We start from the raw sequence: 19,019 nt of genomic DNA, 5'->3' as shown, positions 1-19,019 counted from the left end.
GCCCACAGATAATTATCAAGGAAGACAATATGAGTTTGATCTGACTATTAACATTGATCACATCCACTGTAATATTAATTATGACCTCTAGTTTACTAAAGTTTAGCTTTCATGCCATAAAAAAAGAGGATAAGTCTAAACTACCTTTTTAAAAGTGAAGTAAATACATTCCAATAGCAAATACTTCAAGTGTGCTATATTTAACTATATACATTCTAAAATTTCGAAGGAAAAGACAAGAAAAGAAAACCTGACTTCAAAACTACATTCCTAATTGGAGAACATAATAATGAGAAGAATTCACCAACAGAAAGTGTGCAGAAGCTGACCTTGACCAAAGAAAATCCAATGTTAAATAAAGATCTTTAGCAAATAGAAGTTAATATGCTACTGAAGTATTGGTTAGTCTCTTCCTGAACTGAGGTAAGATGAACAATAGTACCTAACGTGGATTTTAGTTCATATCCAAATAGTATGAACTTCAGTAATTAGAAAAAAAATACTCCTATAAATATACTTTCCCAAGGACCAAATAATACTTTCTTTCCTGTTATGCTATTCACTAATACAACATGATTTAAAATACTATTTCTGAAGATCCTTGTTAGAATAGGGGAAACTACTGTTAATAGTTTAACACTCTTCTGGACAAATAAAATGCCACCATGGTAAAAGCCTACTTGAGAGGTAAGAGCTAGAAAAAAAATTAGATCAAAAGATTCCATATAACTTATGTATTACCTAAACAAAGCTGTAAAATATATACTATACATATAATTCCAAATTTTATAATTCTGGACTTACTGCAGAAAGAAAATTACAGCTCTTCCTGAAACAAAATTAAAATTTCTCCTATCTGCTAGAATTTGTCAATCACAGCTCAAAAATTCAACTTTTCTTGAAGTATCTTCTTCCAAAGTAAAGGTATACATCATTTTATTGCACTTCCCTTTACTGTACTTCACAGATATTGTGTTGTTTGTTTGTTTAACAAACTGAAGTTTTGTGGCAACCCTGGCTTGATCAAGTCTATCAATGCCATTTTGCCCATAACTTGTGTTCATTTTTTAACTCAATGTACATTTCAGTCGTTTTTACAATATTTCAAACTTTATTATTATTGTCATCTGTTACTGTGATATATGAGCTTGCTCTTACTATTATAATTGTTTTTTAGCATAAACCATACCCATACAAGACAATGAATTTAATCCATAAATGTTATATATGATCTAACTGGTCCACTGCCTGGTGTTTCTTCTCCTTGGGCTCCTCTGTTTCTAGAGACACAACCATATTGAAATTATGTCAGTTGTAACCCAAAAATGACCTGAAGGCATGCAAGAGAAATGAACCACACATCTCTTCCTTTATGTAAAAAGCTATAAATGATTGAGCATTGTGAAGAAAACATATCATAAGCCCACATAGGTGGGAAGCTAGGCCTCCCGCACCATGTCAAGTTGTGGATGCAAAGAAAAAGTTCTTGAAAGAAATTAAAACATAAAGCACATGACTAATGAGAAACCAAACATGGTTATTGATGATTTAGAGAAAGTTTTTGTGGTCTGAATAAAAGATCAAATCAGCCACATCATTCCTTTAACTCAAAACCCAATCCAGAGCAAAGCCCTCAACTTCCTCAATTCTATGAAGGCTGAGAGAGGATAGGAATCTGTGGAAGAAAAGTTTGAAGCTAGCAGAGGTTGATTCATGAGGTTTAAGAAAGGAAGCCATCACATAAAAGTGCAAGGTGAAGTACAGTGCTGATGTAGAAGTTGCAGCAAGTTACCTAGAAGATCTGGCTAAGATAACTAATGAAGATGGCTACACTAAATACCAGATTCTCAATGTAGAAAGAATAGTCTCATATTAAGAAGAGGTACCATCTAGGACTTTCTCAGTGATAGGGGAGACATCAATGTCTGTATTCAAAGCTGACTTGCTTTGGGGGGTCTAATGCATCTGGCAACTTTAAGTTAAGTCTAAGGCTCATTTACCATTCTAAAAATTCTAGAGGGCTTAATAATTATAATACATCTACATTGCCTGTACTCTATAAATGGAGAAAAAAAAGCAAAGATGACAGCAAATCTCTATATGATATGGTTTGCTGACCATTTAAATACTTCTATTCATATCTCCTGGTTCAGAAAAAAGTGATTCCTTTAAAAATATTATGTCTTATTGACAATGGGCCTATTAACCTCAGAGCTCTGCTGGAGATACACAATAAGATTACTGTTCTTTTCATGTCTACTAATACAACAACCATTCTGTAGCCAAAGGAGCAAGGAGTCATTTTGACTTTCAAGGCTTATTGTTTAAGACTTCCAAAGGACCTGGACAAAGTAAAATGGAAATAACATTTTAGATGCCATTAATATTTTTTTGATTCATGAGAGAGATGCTTGAGGTTCATAGTCAAAACATCAACATTTATAGTTTTGAAGAAGTTAATACTAGTCTTCACTGATGGCTGAGGAATTCAAGACTTCAGTGAAGGAAGTGATTATGAATGTGGTGGAAATAGCAAGAGGACTAGAATTTAAAATGCAGCCAGAAGATGTGACTTAATAGCTCAATCTCATCTGCTTTAATGGATGAGAAGTTACTATAAGAAGTAACTTCTCATCCATTAAACATGATAAAAGTTTAATGCATGAGAAGTTACTTGTAGATGAACAAAGAAAGTGGTTTCTTATGACACTGAATCATTTAGAATACTAATTAAACTTGGTCAAAAAAATAGCAGCAGGCTTGAAAAGACTAACTCCAATTTTGAAAAAAACAATTTACAGTGGATAAAGTGCTAACAAATGGAATTGCATGCTACAGAGAAACCTCTCACAAAAGATGAATTGATCGATGTGGCAAATCTTCTTCCTCACTTTTTAATAACCCTGATAAGTCTGGAACATCAACATCAAGGCAAGATCAGCAAACAGTTACAACTTGCTGAAAACTCAGATGATTCTTTCTATTTTAAAACAATAAACTATTTTAAATATATACACTGTCATTTTATACATAATGGTACATAATGTTATTGCACACCTAATAGACTACAATATCAACATAATTTTATATGCATTAGAAAGCTTTTAAAAGTTGTGTGACTCACTCTTTTTGCAATACTCTCTTCACTGCAGTGGTCTGGAACTGATTCTGCAATATCTTCAAGCTACGTCTGTAAGCAGTGTTGGTCCTGAGAAGAGAGGACTATCTAGAAAGAGTACACCTTGTCTAAGATCTCTCCCATAACTCATAGTTAAAATTCTCAACCTTTTGGAGCCAGCTACTTAAGGCAATATAATGTTTGGGGAAAACAACTTCTGATAATACCTATAAGTACTTAATGCTTTACTATTTAAAGAGGAATAATTTATACATAGCTCTTTTTAATCCTTATAACATCTGACTAGTGAATATTATGTTCCCCAATTCATGTGTAAAAAATGGAGATACATGTCTTCATAGTGCTCTAAATTCACTACCTTTATTAGTTTAAGAATAGTGTTATGACTCAACATGAGTCTTTCTTCGTCTGATTCCAACCCAAGACCTATGACCTTTATTGTGTACTTCCTCTTACATAACTAATATAGTCAGGCACTGATTTATAGGATGAACTCATTATTACCCAGCATGCCTTGGCAGAGACTTCAGGGGTTGCATAAAACCAAGGCACATTTTTTAAAAGACAATGAGATACCACTAGTAAAGACAAGATGTAGGCAGCTACCAGTATGTGAAATAGCACAAGAATTCTGAACTTCTAGGGGAGAGCATGCACCAGAATGACAGGAGACAACTACTCCCTCCAGACATTAATGCTGGAACCTCCTTAGGGCAGAGGTAAAATGTACTTTTCTTGAAGTAAATATTATGTATCTTGATAACTCATTCAGCTGCACAAATGATGTCAAGGCACATGTTTTAGTTAGCTTTTTTATTGCTGTGACCAAAAGACCTGATAAGAACAGTTTTAGAAGAGGAAAAGTATATTTGGAGGCTCATGGTTTCAGAGGTCTCAGTCTATTGATGGCTGCCTTCACTCCTTAGGGTCAGAAATAAGGTGGGACATCAATGTGGAATGGAGAAGTGGAAGAAAGCGGCTCTAGACATGGCACCAGGAAGCCAGAGAGAAAGGTCTCCTCTCCAGGAATAAAATATATAGCCTGAAGGAATGTCCCCCAATGATCCACCTCTTCCAACCACACACACACTACCTGCCTACAGTTACCACCCAGTTAATCTCTATCAAGAGATAAATTCAATGATTAGGTTAAGACTCTCATAACCTAATCATTTCATCTTTAAATTTTCTTGGATTATCTCACACATGAGCTTTTGGGGGACACTCAATATCAAAATCATAATAAACTATCATTCATTTGGTTAGCCAATGCTTATAGAGGGCCTATACCATCTTAGACATGGTTTTAGTGTGATATAGTAGTGAAAAGACATAAAGCCATTTCTACTGAATTTTATTGGATAAAGAAAGTCACTAAGACCAAGTCAAATTTAAACGAAAAAAAAAAAAAAACGAGACAATGTAGAATGCAGAAAAGAAACTTGTGGTCACACTTTATCCAATCAATTTGTTTTGGTATATTATTACTTTTAAGGTTTTCCTTATGCAATTTCTATGCAAAGCAAATTAACTGTGAGTGATTGTGCAAGCTCAGCTCAGTGCATATGAGATGGTATTTTCTACTACTTGAACAAGTCTGGTGGAACAGAACACTCACATGACAAATTAAGTGAATTAACTTAATTACTCACAGATAGGCAGCAAGGGATAGCAAAAGCCTAGGATTTAGAATGAGTCTGTCTCGCAGGGCTCAGGAAATCTGCTTACAATAGAAGAACCTCATCTGCTTGTGCTGCATTTGCACCACAGTAGAGGGACTCCAAAAGGCAGCCCAAAGATGTTTTATACCACTGGGGATCTATGACATGCTGGGCTAAAATCAGTGAAGGACAGTCTCCAGGGACAGCAGAATCAGAGCCGGGCTGTTCTGGCCAGTTCTTCTTTATCTCAGGATATTGCATTCCCAGCACATTCTACAGTTACTCTTGAGAACTACAAACAAAGAAACCCGGGAGACCCCGGGTGGTCCAAGGCCACTTGGAGAGCTATCCTGTACTCTAGAAAGCTCATTCTCTGGCAATGATAGTTGTTCAAAACTGAGTGTCTCTAGACTTGCTGGTCATATCATGAAGAAGAAGGTGGTAATGAATACATTTTATTAACCTAGGCAAATGAATCAGACCCAAACACCAGATTACCTTTTTTTGTGATGAAGAATATACTTTGGAAGTAAGTGCTAATCTAAGGGGGGAGGAGGAACTATTGAAAATAATCCAAAATAACTAATATATCAATAGAAAAATTGCACGTCATTTTGGTCATACTAGAGTTACTACCTAATAGGATCACTCAAGAATAATTTAATTTTTCTGGAGTATGTACTTCAGTTTGCTTTGATATTTAGAATTAAGGATAATAATCTATGCTATATATTTTTTTCTTGTCCATTGGAGATATAGTTTCTTTGCAGGAAAAGGCTCTGATTTTATTGCTCTGCATGATATTAACCAGTTTTGCCCCTAACAAGGTAAACTCATGCCAGCATGTCTTTTCTAATAGACTATATTTCAAATGCTCCTTGAACCACATTTGCCATCCTATTGATTCACTACTTAATGAGTTAAATAAACATTTGACACATGCATACTTAATATTTGTAGAAAAGTCATTTCTGACTTTAAAAATTATACTCTGAGCTGGGCGCAGTGGCATATGCCTAAAATTTCAGTGCCTTAGAAGGCTGAGGCAAGAGGATCTGAAGTTCAAAGCCAGCCTCAGCAACGGTGAAGTACTAAGTAACTCAGTGAGACCCTTTCTCTAAATAAAATACAAAATAGGGCTGGGGATGTGACTCAGTAGTTGAGTGCCCCTGAGTTCAACCCTCAGTATGCCCTTACTGCCAAAATTATATTTCAACATTGTACTGATAACAGAGGAGTTAAAAGTAGTGTCAGGACTTGCTGATAAATTGGATATGAGGAGTGAGGAAAAGAGAAATGTGAAATATAACTTATAAGTTTTTCAGATTTTAAAAGACATTTGTGAAAATAACTTAATACTACAAAACCCAGAAGTCTCCTGGGGTACATTTTAAAGCTATGAATGAATTAATCTTGCCTGTTTTACATCAAAAGTAAAGAGATTCTGCCATTGTCTCAAATATCATCCAGCAAGTACTGTAGGAGCATTTTAAAACATTTTAAACTTTTTATAAAAGAATATTCCTGGGAAAATTACCTTTAGCCATGAATAAGTTGGATAATGTTTTTAATGGCAAAAAACACACTATTCATATTTTGGCTGGGAAATAGAAGAAATTAAAGTCTATTTTTAAATTCTGTATAGTATTACATTATTACAATTTTTATGTAACCCAAAATATAGTACATAAAGGCTAGTATCCAGAGATGATAATAGCTGGTAAATATATCCTTATTTTTATCACTTTATCATTTTTTATCATTTTATCAGTGTATTGTTGAAAACTAGGAGTCATTTCTTATTTTCTATGGGAAACTTTTTATTCAGGGTAGTAATAAAAAAGTTTTTACATTGCTTTATTCTGCTTAACATGGAAGGGAACACTTTTTAAATGTGTTATCACTTTTATTTAAAATCACATTTATGGAAAAATAATACATGATAATTTTTATTTTAAAATATAAAGAAAAAATTAAAATTGTTCATTTTAATGATTATAGTTAACCATTGATTTTAATGCCCCTAATATGTTTTGTCATGCTTGAATTTATGGATATTTTCCCTAATTAAAATGGGTCTATCTTCTTAGATTGATATCAAATTACTCACAAACTTAGTAGTACATACAATGAATATTTATTTTGTATGCATCTCATTTGGAGGTTCATCTCAGATTTCTAGCTGCTCAAGTCTGAATAGCTCTGATCACCTCCCCTTAGTTCTGTTATGCATCTAGGTGTCATTGGTGATTGTTATGTCTGAATTCATCTCAGGGGAATTACTCTCCTTCATAAGGGCCCATGTACTAACTTAGGCATGGACTTGAAATTGCAATGGCAGAGATATGAAAAGCAGTAAGTAACATTATGAGAAGTTGCCTACAGTCTAAATTAAGAACTGGCACACTGTCACTTCTACCTAATCCATTTACCAGGATAAATTATCAAGAGTGAGATTAATATTCAAAAGAACATCACAAGAAATTGGATGCAGGGAGAGAGAAGAAATGGGGCCATTAGTGAAATGTTTCTACTTAGTACTTTCTGTAACTTGATATTTTGTGTGAATATTTTATGTTCAATAAACATACCTCTACTGTTCATTTGTAATGACTACTTAGTATTCCAATATATAGGTGTATCACAATTTATTTACCAATTCTATAATTTGTGGTTTAAGGTTATTTACAAACTTTAACAAAATTTGACTTCAAAATTCTTAAGCATACCATTTTGATTTCAATTTTTTCTTAGACCAAATTTCTAGAAGTGAAGTTTTTAGAAATGAATGATGATCATAATTTTTTAGACTTTTGATTAGTATAATGGCTGTGTTTTCTAACTTATATAAATAATACTTCAATCATAAATAGGAGTGAACTTTTTAATATGCATTTTATTTAAACTCTTTCAAACTAGATGTTGTATATATTGTCATGTAATTTAATGTTTACGTATTTTTGTAGATGATAACTGGAATAATGTTTCTACTAAAATTCACTTACTTGTAAAATTTAACCTTTTCTCATATGGTTATTATGCCACTGTATTTCTCCATTGGTCTATTGGTCCAGCAATCATGGATTTAAGGTAGATTAAGAGTCTAAAAATAGTTTTTGAAAAGATAAGAGAAAAATATTTTAGACTTTGTAAGATATACAGTCTCCATCTCAAGTACTTACATCTGCTATGTGGCATGGAAGTATTCAGAGACAATACATATGTGAAAATGCAGGGCTTTGTTCAAATAAAACTTTATTTGCAAAATCAGGGAGCAGTCCAGATTTGGCTTGAGGAATTTAGATTGCTGAATTGTGGAATAAATTGTGTTCTTAAAACAAATATTCCTAAATTTTAATGGCATATATCTAGAAAGGATTTTTTTCACTCATGCTTTTTGGGCAAGAGAGGGGAGATGTGCAATCTAAAATCCAAGTCAGGATTCATGGAAGTAACTTTGGTGTTCAACCTGATGGCTGTATATTAATAAGGGCTTCCAGTATGACTACAGAATTGGAAAGTATATTTGACAAATTCCTCAAAGTTTTTTGATACTGAGTCAAATTTTCACCCCAACACTAACACACATAACTTCACTCACATATATTGACCAAAGCAGGTTGCAATCCCTTCCCTAACTTTTAATAAAATGGAACAATATAAACCATTACCTGTCTAGAAGGCTGGGAGCCAGAAGTATTAATAGCTACTGGTATCAGTTTTACTAAAATTGTTTTCTAATTCATCAGTAGTATATTGGTCTCTTCATTTAATAAAAGCAATTCACTTTTTTTGGGGGGTGAGGGGGAGTGTGCTGGGGATTGAACTCAGGGGCACTCGACCATTGAGCCACATTCCCAGCCCTATTTTGTATTTTATTTAGCTACAGGGTCTCACTGAGTTGCTTAGCACCTCACTTTTTCTGGGGCTTGCTTTGAGCTCACGATCCTCCTGTCTCAGCCTCCCAAGTTGCTGGGATTACAGTTTTGTACCACTGCAGCTGGCTATTAATATTTTTAAAATGAGTCTTCTATGCATGCGCATATATACTTTCAATCTTGTATCATTTTGTCATGAATTTTGGTTGAATTTTTACTTTATATTATATAATTTCAAAATTTTATTTTTATGTCAAATATTCCTATGGTAAAAACTTAGTGTAAATCTTTAATAAATAGAAAATTCATTTTAGTCCATGGTATAAGGTTCTACTTCTTTTAACTTCCATATGATGGTTAATTATTTGGACTAACATTTTTTTTAAAAAAGATTTTGGCTTTTTAATCCTTCTTATTTAATTAGCTAAAATATTTTTTTGATTTTGTCATGACATAGTTTTTATTATTTAAAGGGAAATTTGGCAGAAGATAAAACAACCAAGTAGAAAAATACAAATATAATGCTGAAAGGGAGGAAAGATATATTGCCCATGATTTCTATGCCATACATAACTCTTCATTAATATATTAGTAGACTATTCTTTTGTCACAATGGCTTTATAGTGAAACACTATAAAGCCTACACTTCTGCCTTGTGTGAACTGCTATTGCTTCTAGGCAGCATAAAAAATAATCTGCCCTTTTAACTAGATTTTTTATGTCTAAAGCCAAAACCAGTGGTGTCAAGAAGCACATTATACATGTCTCTATGGAGTATTTGTGATTCATCAGTTAGTTATTATTATTTATATTTTCTCAACTGTTTTATAATCTCTTAGTTCTTTAATTTTGGCATCTAGAAATTTTAACAACTTTTCTGGCATATAATGATCTCTATATACGTATTCTTGAATGAATAGAACAACTGTCTTATACTTCAAAATTTTCAAAAATTTTTTAATATAGTAGAGGATAGGAAAGGCAGCAGAATACAACAGACATTAGTATGGCAATATGTAAATCAATGGAAGTGTAACTGATGTGATTCTGCAATCTGTATACGGGGTAAAAATGGGAGTTCATAACCCACTTGAATCAAAGTGTGAAATATGATATATCAAGAACTATGTAATGTTTTGAACAACCAACAATAAAAAAAGATGAAAAAAAGAAGTTATTTAGAAGGAAGCATTTATGTAGCATGACTAAACTTTAGTTGCAAAGATAGTTGAAACAATCTGGCAGTGCTGACTTATTTTATATTTTTTTGAGTTACAGCGAATAGGAAGGCTAATGGAAGAAATTTTATCATAAGATATTTCATACACAAGTGACTAAATCATGTTGGATACAATCCAATACAGATCCACTATATGCCAAATTCTCTTCAGAGCAACGTGTTATAGAAGAGCTCCATGTAAAATAATCCTAAATATAAAATTATCAACCCCACTTTAGACTTGCTGTTTATTTATTTGACATCATCCTAGAATGGACTTAGCTCTGGGATATTTTAGTTTTGAAGAAAGAAAATTTAAAAATGCACAGGCTCTTAGAACAGGTTATCTCCTAAAAGTTGATCAGGTCAGTTTAGATTGTTTAAACATTTCCCCTTGAGTACACTGTACTGTGTGTCTTTAGGACAACACATACGTTACTTTAAACCAGAATGTTACCAGAATATCTAACAGTCAGTGGACTATTGTTGCACGTCTTTACAGTGAAGCTTACCAGATTTTAAATCAATCCTATCTTTTAAAACCATTGTGAGCCCTGTGACAAATTATTTCATAGTTTCTTCATCTCCAGTATTAAAATCAAATACCAATCTTATAAAATGTCTGTGAAAATAAATGGGGGTATGAATGTGTGCACACGTTGCTTTTCCTAAAGTAAGTGCTGAGGTAAGCAGTTCTTACTGATATTGACACTGTTTGATGGAAATGTGCAATTTGAAATCCAAATCACGACAGCAGACCCATTTTTACTAGTGTTCAGTAGTAGTCACAGGAAAGCCTATAGTTTTTATGAAGTCTCTGTGGGAAGATCAGCTGTGGGGCATCTGGGAATATAACATTTACCCTAAATTACTGCTTTATTATAAAGTTGCCATCTTTAATCTGTAATCATGCTAGGATTAAAAAGGCAAGATTTTTTATTTATTCAAACTTCAGAATATAAATATTATAAACAGGGGCTGGGGTTGTGGCTCAGTGGTAGAGCACTTACATAGCATGGGTGAGGCACTGGGTTCCATCCTTAGCACCATATAAACACAAATAATAAATGTATTGTGTCCATTTACAACTAAAAATATTTTTTAAATAAATAAATAAATATTATAAGCATATTTTTAAATCTCATTTTATTTTCTCTTGTATTAGCTATCCATTGCTATATAAACTACCACAAACTCACCAGTTTAAAAAATAGATCTTTATGGCCTTGGAAATTCTTTGGATTAGAATTCCAGGTTGTCTTAGCTTGGTCCTCTGCAAGGACCCACTTTGGAAAATTCTTTTAGTATGATGTCAGGTCTTCATGGTTCACCTTCTATATTTACCACATTCCCTTAAAAGTTTTATATATTGTTACAGTGATAGCTCTCTATTTCCTTTTAATTTTTACACATTTCTTTGCTTTGGTCTTCTATTTATGTTATCTTATCCTTATGATAAGGCAATCCTCATCATACCTTTTGCTTATTCTAGCATATAATAACCTTTATATCTGAATTAACCCTTATTTTGTTTCTAGATATTTGGATTATTTCCATTTCTTCTTTCTCTAATCATGTAATTTCTAACCATTTTAATTCGATTTATTCTGGTTTTTGTTAACTTCATTATTTGCTTACATTTTAAAAATTCTTTTATAATACTAGATTAAATTTTAAAATCTATAATGTGGTTGTTTCTGATGTATTCTCATGATCTATAGGATGGTTATTATGATCAATATTTTTTTTCTTATAAAAACCATGTATAGATAAAGCTTAGTTGGTAGAATGCTTGCTTCATGTGCATAATAAAGCCCTGGGTTCAATCCCCAGCACCACACACACACACACACACACACACACACAATGTTTAGAATTTGATTATGAAATGATTTTTGTAATATTATTTATTTATGAAATCTCCCCTTAAAATCATATGTTAATAACATGAAGAGGATTTTTTATTTAAGAATTCTATGTACAATATCTTTATTTCTTCATGTGTTGAATTTACTGAAATGGGAATATTTTATAATTTTATTTTACTTATTAATACAAATGTTACTGAAAATCACTTTCAAAAATTATATTTATTTATATAATTAATAAAAAAAACTTGTTTAGTATTTGCTGAGACATATTCACATATCATAAAATGTACCTTTCAAAAGTGTTCAATTAAGTAGTCAGGCTGCAATGGGGCTGGGGAGAAAGGGTTGGAAAAGGGGGAAATTAAAATGCACAACTTGTGGTTCTTACCAAGATTGAGCTACTTTTCTCCAGTGAATTCTCTTTTGATTGTTATAAAACATTAGATAATGTCTAGAGTTTGGAAAAAGCTTGCTTTGACTATTTTTCCAGGATTCTCATTTCTCTTACAGAGGAGGTTCTGGGAACTGTTTACTCTGCCATTCCTTTTAACCAAATAAAGGGATTGAGCATGGTGAATTTCTTAGAAAATAAATTATATCCTAAAACAAGTTTTCCAATATTAAAATCTTTGAATGCGGAAGAGCATTTGAAACGGATACACTTTCTCCAGTAGACAATGAAATAATAATCTCTTTTTGGCTGTACTTTTCTTAATTTTAATAATTAACCAAGCTCACTCTACAACATTCATACCATTACCTACTCCTGAATGCTAATGTAAGCATAAGGTTCTTTGAGAACTGCACACCCTTTATTATTTATTAAATCTTCGAATAGAATTATTTGTTGAATCACATAAAGCAGCCTAAGGATACATTTATGTGACTATACACAATATTACTGCTTCAAATCCAATTCAAAATTATTAAGTTTATATTCTGGTTTTAAACTTCTGACTTTTGGATTATCTTTCAAATTCTTCTTGAAATCTACCAAGATTATAAATATTTTAATAATATAAATCATATCACCAATATACAGAAATTTTCAAGGTTTTTAATTGGGATTTTATGGGTCTGTGATTATATTTTTTTAAATGTTTGGTTAATTTTCAGCAGAACCGCATTCTATTTCCTTACGCTTTTTGCCAATATTTCATTTTATTCCCATGATATTCCCTAATGGTTTCAGGGATATTTTGTATATTCATTTTGTAATCCTTTATAAATTTATTCTTTTGTTTTTACCAAAAAGTCATTAATCAAATACACATCATCCCCCACTCATATTTGTAAAAGCGATATATTAGTGAATTTTCTTATTTTTAGATACATATGCTTCATATTGAAAACCCATGTATTTGTTTTTTGGGGTTTCAAATTCTATTACCATTATTAAATAACTATTTAAATATTCATCTATATATCACATGAAATTTTATTTCCTATAGCCTAATAAAATAATAGAAAAGTAGAGATCTATTCTACAACTTGATGATGATAGTTAAGGAAAATACATTTTATTCTTGAAAAATGCTACACGCAGTGTTTTAAGAAATTTTCCTTTATAAAAATAACTTTGTGAGGTAATGACTATGTTAATCAGATAGATTAGGCCATTACACGATGAGTTAATATTTCAAAACATATTGTACACGATAAATACAATTTTATCTGTCAATTAAAAAAACTTTTAAAAAGACAAAAAAAAGTAGACAAACATGAAAATGAAAATTTAAAGTAGATGAAGTAGAAATGCAAGGGAAATGATTTAAAGGAAAAAGCAAGATAGAGTGTGGTTTTGTATTAATATAAAAGTATGATGCAAGTGAGTATAATAGGATAAATATTGCAAGTTGAAGGAATTAAGCAAAGGAAAAATAACAGAATAAAGTAGTTACAGGCATGCTTCCGAGAGTACAGGGGACTTGTGACTAAATGTTGGCTCCATCAATTCCAGTGAGTAAGATTGGGCAAGCTATTTTATTTTTGTGTGTCTCAGTTTAAAGATCTTCAAAATAAGGATAACAATAGAAAATTAATCAAATCCCTTTTATCCCTTGTCTATATTTGTAAAAGCAAGGATTGTTGCAAGAATTTAATTAGAGAATAAATATAAGCTACACAGAAGAATAATTGCTAAGATAATAAATGCTGTTTCATAATAGCTTTGTTATTAAATGCGGTCACTATGATAACCTCTCTGAATGAAATGATGTTTTTAAATTGCTAAAGATCAAGACATAGCATAGGGTAGTTCTAAGTTTGTTACAACATTTTAGGTTCTTATTTACATTTCATGTCACAGTAAGTGCACAGTTCTTAGCTTTATTGTTTGTTGTTCTTGCTGCATTATGCATAGCTCTATGACTTATAACCAGCTTATTCCTTATTCCAATACACTGCTTCCCAAAAGAGATGCTAAAAAATATTTACTGGCTACTGGTCAAATTTTTCAGTTAAAGTTTTGAAGGAAATTGAAAAGGGAAATGTCTTTCCAGAGTAGAATCCTCACCTATATGTATTAGTTTTCTTAATGTCCCCTAAATAAAAAATGCTGAATGCACAAGAAAAGTATATTAGAGGAGTTCGTTCCCTGTGGAACTCTGAAGTCACTAAAGCATGTAAAAATGACTGAGAAAAGTTATCGCCATATTCAGCAAAGGTATTTCTATTGAATCTGGATTTGCAACATTGTGATGCTGAACCATAGTATTCCTTCATTGGTGGCTTCTTTTTATTCCAAGGTAACAGTAATGAATTTTTGCTGAAGTCTGAACTCTTTCAGTCAAATCTTTGTGCAATCAATTCCAAGCATATTGCCTGGATTTTGATTCAGTACTTCACCATGAGGTAACATGAGCTTAGGTCAATGTCCAACAACTATTGTTACTGTGTATGAGTTTTAAAGTTTAAATTCTGATGAGTAATTTTGAACCCCTTCTAACCTTTCTGAAATTTTCCTTCCAGAAAAGGTTTGATGTCTTTGTTTTAGAGATCTATACTTTTTCTTTTAAGGAAATGATAAACCTGTGTTTTGAACAATAAGATCAAACTATAGAATCCTACATATCCCTAGTAGGATATTCAATTTTCTTCTCTCTGCTTAAAATATTCAAAATGGAAGTAGTACAGAATTTCAAGACTTGAACCAAGTCTTGAAATGCAATGTATCAAAATAGAGTCATTTTTTTCATAAGGGTATATAACCTTCTGTAAATTCACAATGAGTATAAATCCAATGCTTTATGAAGTTAATCTATGTAAATTTGCCTGAAGATATTTTTTCAGTAATTCTCAGGAGATAAAATGCTTTGAGCACAGGGTGAATTGCATTTGTATGTTTATGAAGCTGATGCTTCCTAGATCATTTGATTTTGCTGATCAAATTCATTTTATTGAAAAATAGAATTAAATCTGCTACAGTAAGTGCTTTTGGATGACATGGATAATAAAATTGAAGGTATATTATATTCTTATGTCTATGATGGTGACTAAATTTGGATTTTAACTCATGCCTTAGGCATGATGAAATTAAGTTCAAAATAACCATGAAAAGTTGAATAAAAGATCTAAATCAATGAAACGCAGTAAGAAAGTGTAGTGTATTCTTGGGCTTTCTATGTAGAAAATTTTGAATTAAGTTTAAATTAATCAAGGTAAATCTCTATAGAACCAATGACTCCATTCTTCTGACCCTATGTTCAGGAATGTATGTATATAAAATCAGTATCTCAACTATTGATATCCATCCACTTCAAGGCCTCAGAGTTTCTGTGACAAGCTCAGAATTCCAACAAGAATAAGCAAGCTTGGACCTTGTGAACTCTTCCTTATAGCTTTCCACCTATTGGCTTTTTCTGCAGTTGACAAATAAGAATTGAATTTATGTTAGGCTGTGTGGATGGAAACTTCTAGTATATGCTATAATTAATCCATATCACAATTCTATGAATAAGTAGTATTAACCCATTCTTAGACATAATAATAAGTAACTTGCTCAAAGTTCTTAGTGGGAAATTTCAGAGCTGTGTTATTTTCTCTTCAAAGTCGTTGGTTTTGCACTTGAACTTCAGATGGACTTTAAAAGTAGGAAGGTTCTAACACCATTAGTCACATTTTTATTAGAGAAATGTATGGTGATTCCTAGGCAATCCAGATGTTCACAGGAGCTGGAACAATATTTCTACAAACTCTCATTAGAATGCATTTTTAATCTTTGTTTTTATAGCAAAAAATGCATTTTTGTTTAAAAAAACAAATCCGAGAAATATAAATCTATATTGTTGTTGGGTGCAGTGGCTCACTTCTCTAATCCCAGCCACTCAGATGACTGAGGAAGAAGGATCACAAGTTCAAAGTCAGTCTCAGCAATTTAGCTAGACCCTGCTTTAAGAAAAAAAAAAATTCAAAACCACTGGGGATGGGACTCAATGGTAGAACACCCGTGGGTTCAATCCCCAGTACCAATAAATAAATAAATAAATAAATAAATAAATAAATAAATAAATAAATAAATAAAATCTATATTTCTTATTCTGGAGAAAGTACTGGTGCTGAATAGTGTCATAATATACTGTACATAGATACTATATTATATAAATACTACATAATATAACAAAAGCTGATACTATGATATTCTTGTATTCTTTCTTAAGGGTTATAAACTTTAAAAAATTAAAGAGAATTATCAAAAATGGAATACCATTAACTAAGAAGGACAAAAGAATACCACATCATCAAAGCCATGCACATATTCATAACTTCACACTCTTCTCCAGATCATTCAATTCTTAGGTGGTAAGTGAATCAAATGTTCTTTCTTCTCTTCTCTTACCTGTCCTAGATCAGCAAGCCCAATTCCCAACAAAAGTCAATGTCCACTGTTTTAAAAGCTAAATCTGGGAAGAAATAATAACTTACAGTGGAGTTTACAAATAGAATATAAGCTGTCTGTAAGAACAGCATATGAATGACCTAAAAAAATCTTAAGTGTTGGTTTTCCTTGGCTTCTATAACATCCATGAACCTATTGTAAACACCATCATAGAGATCACTTCTCCAATGTGTTTTTATCTGTATTGGAATTCTGTCTTCCGTTGTTTGGCTTCTTATAGTAGGCTGAATAATAGCCACCCAAGGATATCAGGCCCTAATCCCTTGAGAATGTAAATGTTACATTTTGAAAAAGGGACTTTGCAGAGGCGATTTAATTAGGATCTTGAAATGGAAAGATTAAACTGGATTATCCAGGTAGAACCTAAATGTAATCACATGTGTGGACCCAAGCCAGGGAATGCAGGCAGTCACCAGAAAAGGAGCTGGAAGAGACAAAAATTGATTCTCCACAAGAGCTTCTGAAGAGCACAGCCTAGTAGCCTTGATCTCAGACTTCTGCCTCCAGAACTGTAAGAAAATTAATTTGCTGTTTCAAGTCACCCAGTCTGTGGTAATTTGTTACACTGATCACCAGAAACATATACTCCCCTATGAGGAAAAGAAAGTTATCATTTTCATCTTGTGACCCCACTATGTACAACACTATTGTTCTAGGACAGAAGACCTAAATCTTGACTACAATTCAGAATAATTCCCCACAACTATTTTTTTAATTAATAATGCCCAGACCAAATCTCCCACTACAGAAATTGATTTAATTGCTCTGAAGTAAGGCTTAGGCATTGTGTGTTTTAACTCTCCCTGTTATTTAGTATGTAATTTAAGTTGGGAACCAGAGATATCAAGAACAATTGCATATAAGGAGAGTTAGGAAGCTGTAGAAGCTAAGATTATGAACTCTGGAATCAGATCCTTAGAGGTCCAGACCCAGCTCTATCATATGCCAGCTGGGCTAGTTAGGCCAAATTGCCTCTCTCTCAATTTCTTCTTTTGTTAAAGATGAGGTGATAGAATTAGCTGTATCATAGGATTATTAATTATTGAATGCATTATGCATATTTTTACATATTAATGCCTAGTCCATTATAAATTCTTTATAAGTGTCAAATCTCAATGTTAGAAATTAATTTCAAAATTCTGTAGCCAATTATTATTTTGAGAGTTAATTAGAAAGACTAATGATTTTAGTCAAAAATAAGTATTAATAATAACACTTTCCTACATGTTTTTAATACATTATCTCAATTTTCTAAGTTCCTGAAGTGCTAAGATATAAATTCATACTCAGTCACCCAAAGGTTTACCAAGCATCTTCTTAAAACTCCTACAACTGGATCCTTTGACTTATACAATATGTTCTCTTGTAATGTAATTACATTAGAATTCCCTTGTTTAAATTGTACTGCTCTGGATGGTAGAGAATGGAGCAACACTCTGTATATAATAAAGTCATGCCAATCTTTCCAAAGAAGTTTTTTTTTTTTCTTTTCCCCCAAATCCCCATCTGTTTTGCTGATGTGCCAATATCGGGGTCTGTTTCTCATAATGTCATTTTGTTTGTGAGGATGTCTGTTCCTGAGAGTTCACAAGCTGGCTGACAATGAAAAAAGTGATCACAATGAAGCCAGGAAATATCCTGAAAAATAAAGCAAAAGCCAAGAAAGACACTGCGCCCTGCTGGCCAGCTGCTCAGAGGTCCTTCTCAGCAGAGCCGGGACAGCAGTTTTGAACATTATGCTGGAGTACCTCCTTGGTGGCTGAGGAAACTTCCAAAAAGTGGCCACTCAATATTAGAACCACATCACAGCTGCTTGATGTCCCCATGCCGCACCCAGATCAGTTTAAACAAAACAACTCTTTGTGGGAAAACTGTTTCATTTTACAAAGGAAAAAAAAAAAAAAAGCAAACAAAATGGCAAATGACATATACTTGCTAAAAAATCTTTTCTGAAGCATCAACAAAGAAGAGTGGAAGAATGGATAAAAAGCAAAACTTATATGCTTCTGTTAGGTATTTATTAGTTTTAGGTCCATATTTAACTGAGAAAGGAAAATCTGAGAAATGCCTAGAAAATAAATATGTTTGTTTCCCTCTCTTGATACTTTTTGCACAACTGTTAATTTTATCTACTTTATTGAATGCCGGGTAGATGAATATATCCAAAAGGAGAACATTTTTTCTTCTGTCTTAAAATTTACATCAAAATTGTTAAAAATTCAATAGGTCACTTACCAATACTAGAGTTTTACAGATGATTTCTAGTTTTAAATGTGGATCAACTTTACTAATCTACATTTTAGATGGTACAAAGATAGATAGATATACAACCTTTAAAGTTCTGCCTACATATG

Source organism: Urocitellus parryii, chromosome 1 (assembly GCF_045843805.1).
Source record: "Urocitellus parryii isolate mUroPar1 chromosome 1, mUroPar1.hap1, whole genome shotgun sequence".
Lineage (NCBI taxonomy): Eukaryota > Metazoa > Chordata > Mammalia > Rodentia > Sciuridae > Urocitellus > Urocitellus parryii.
This window is presented reverse-complemented; position numbering follows the sequence as displayed.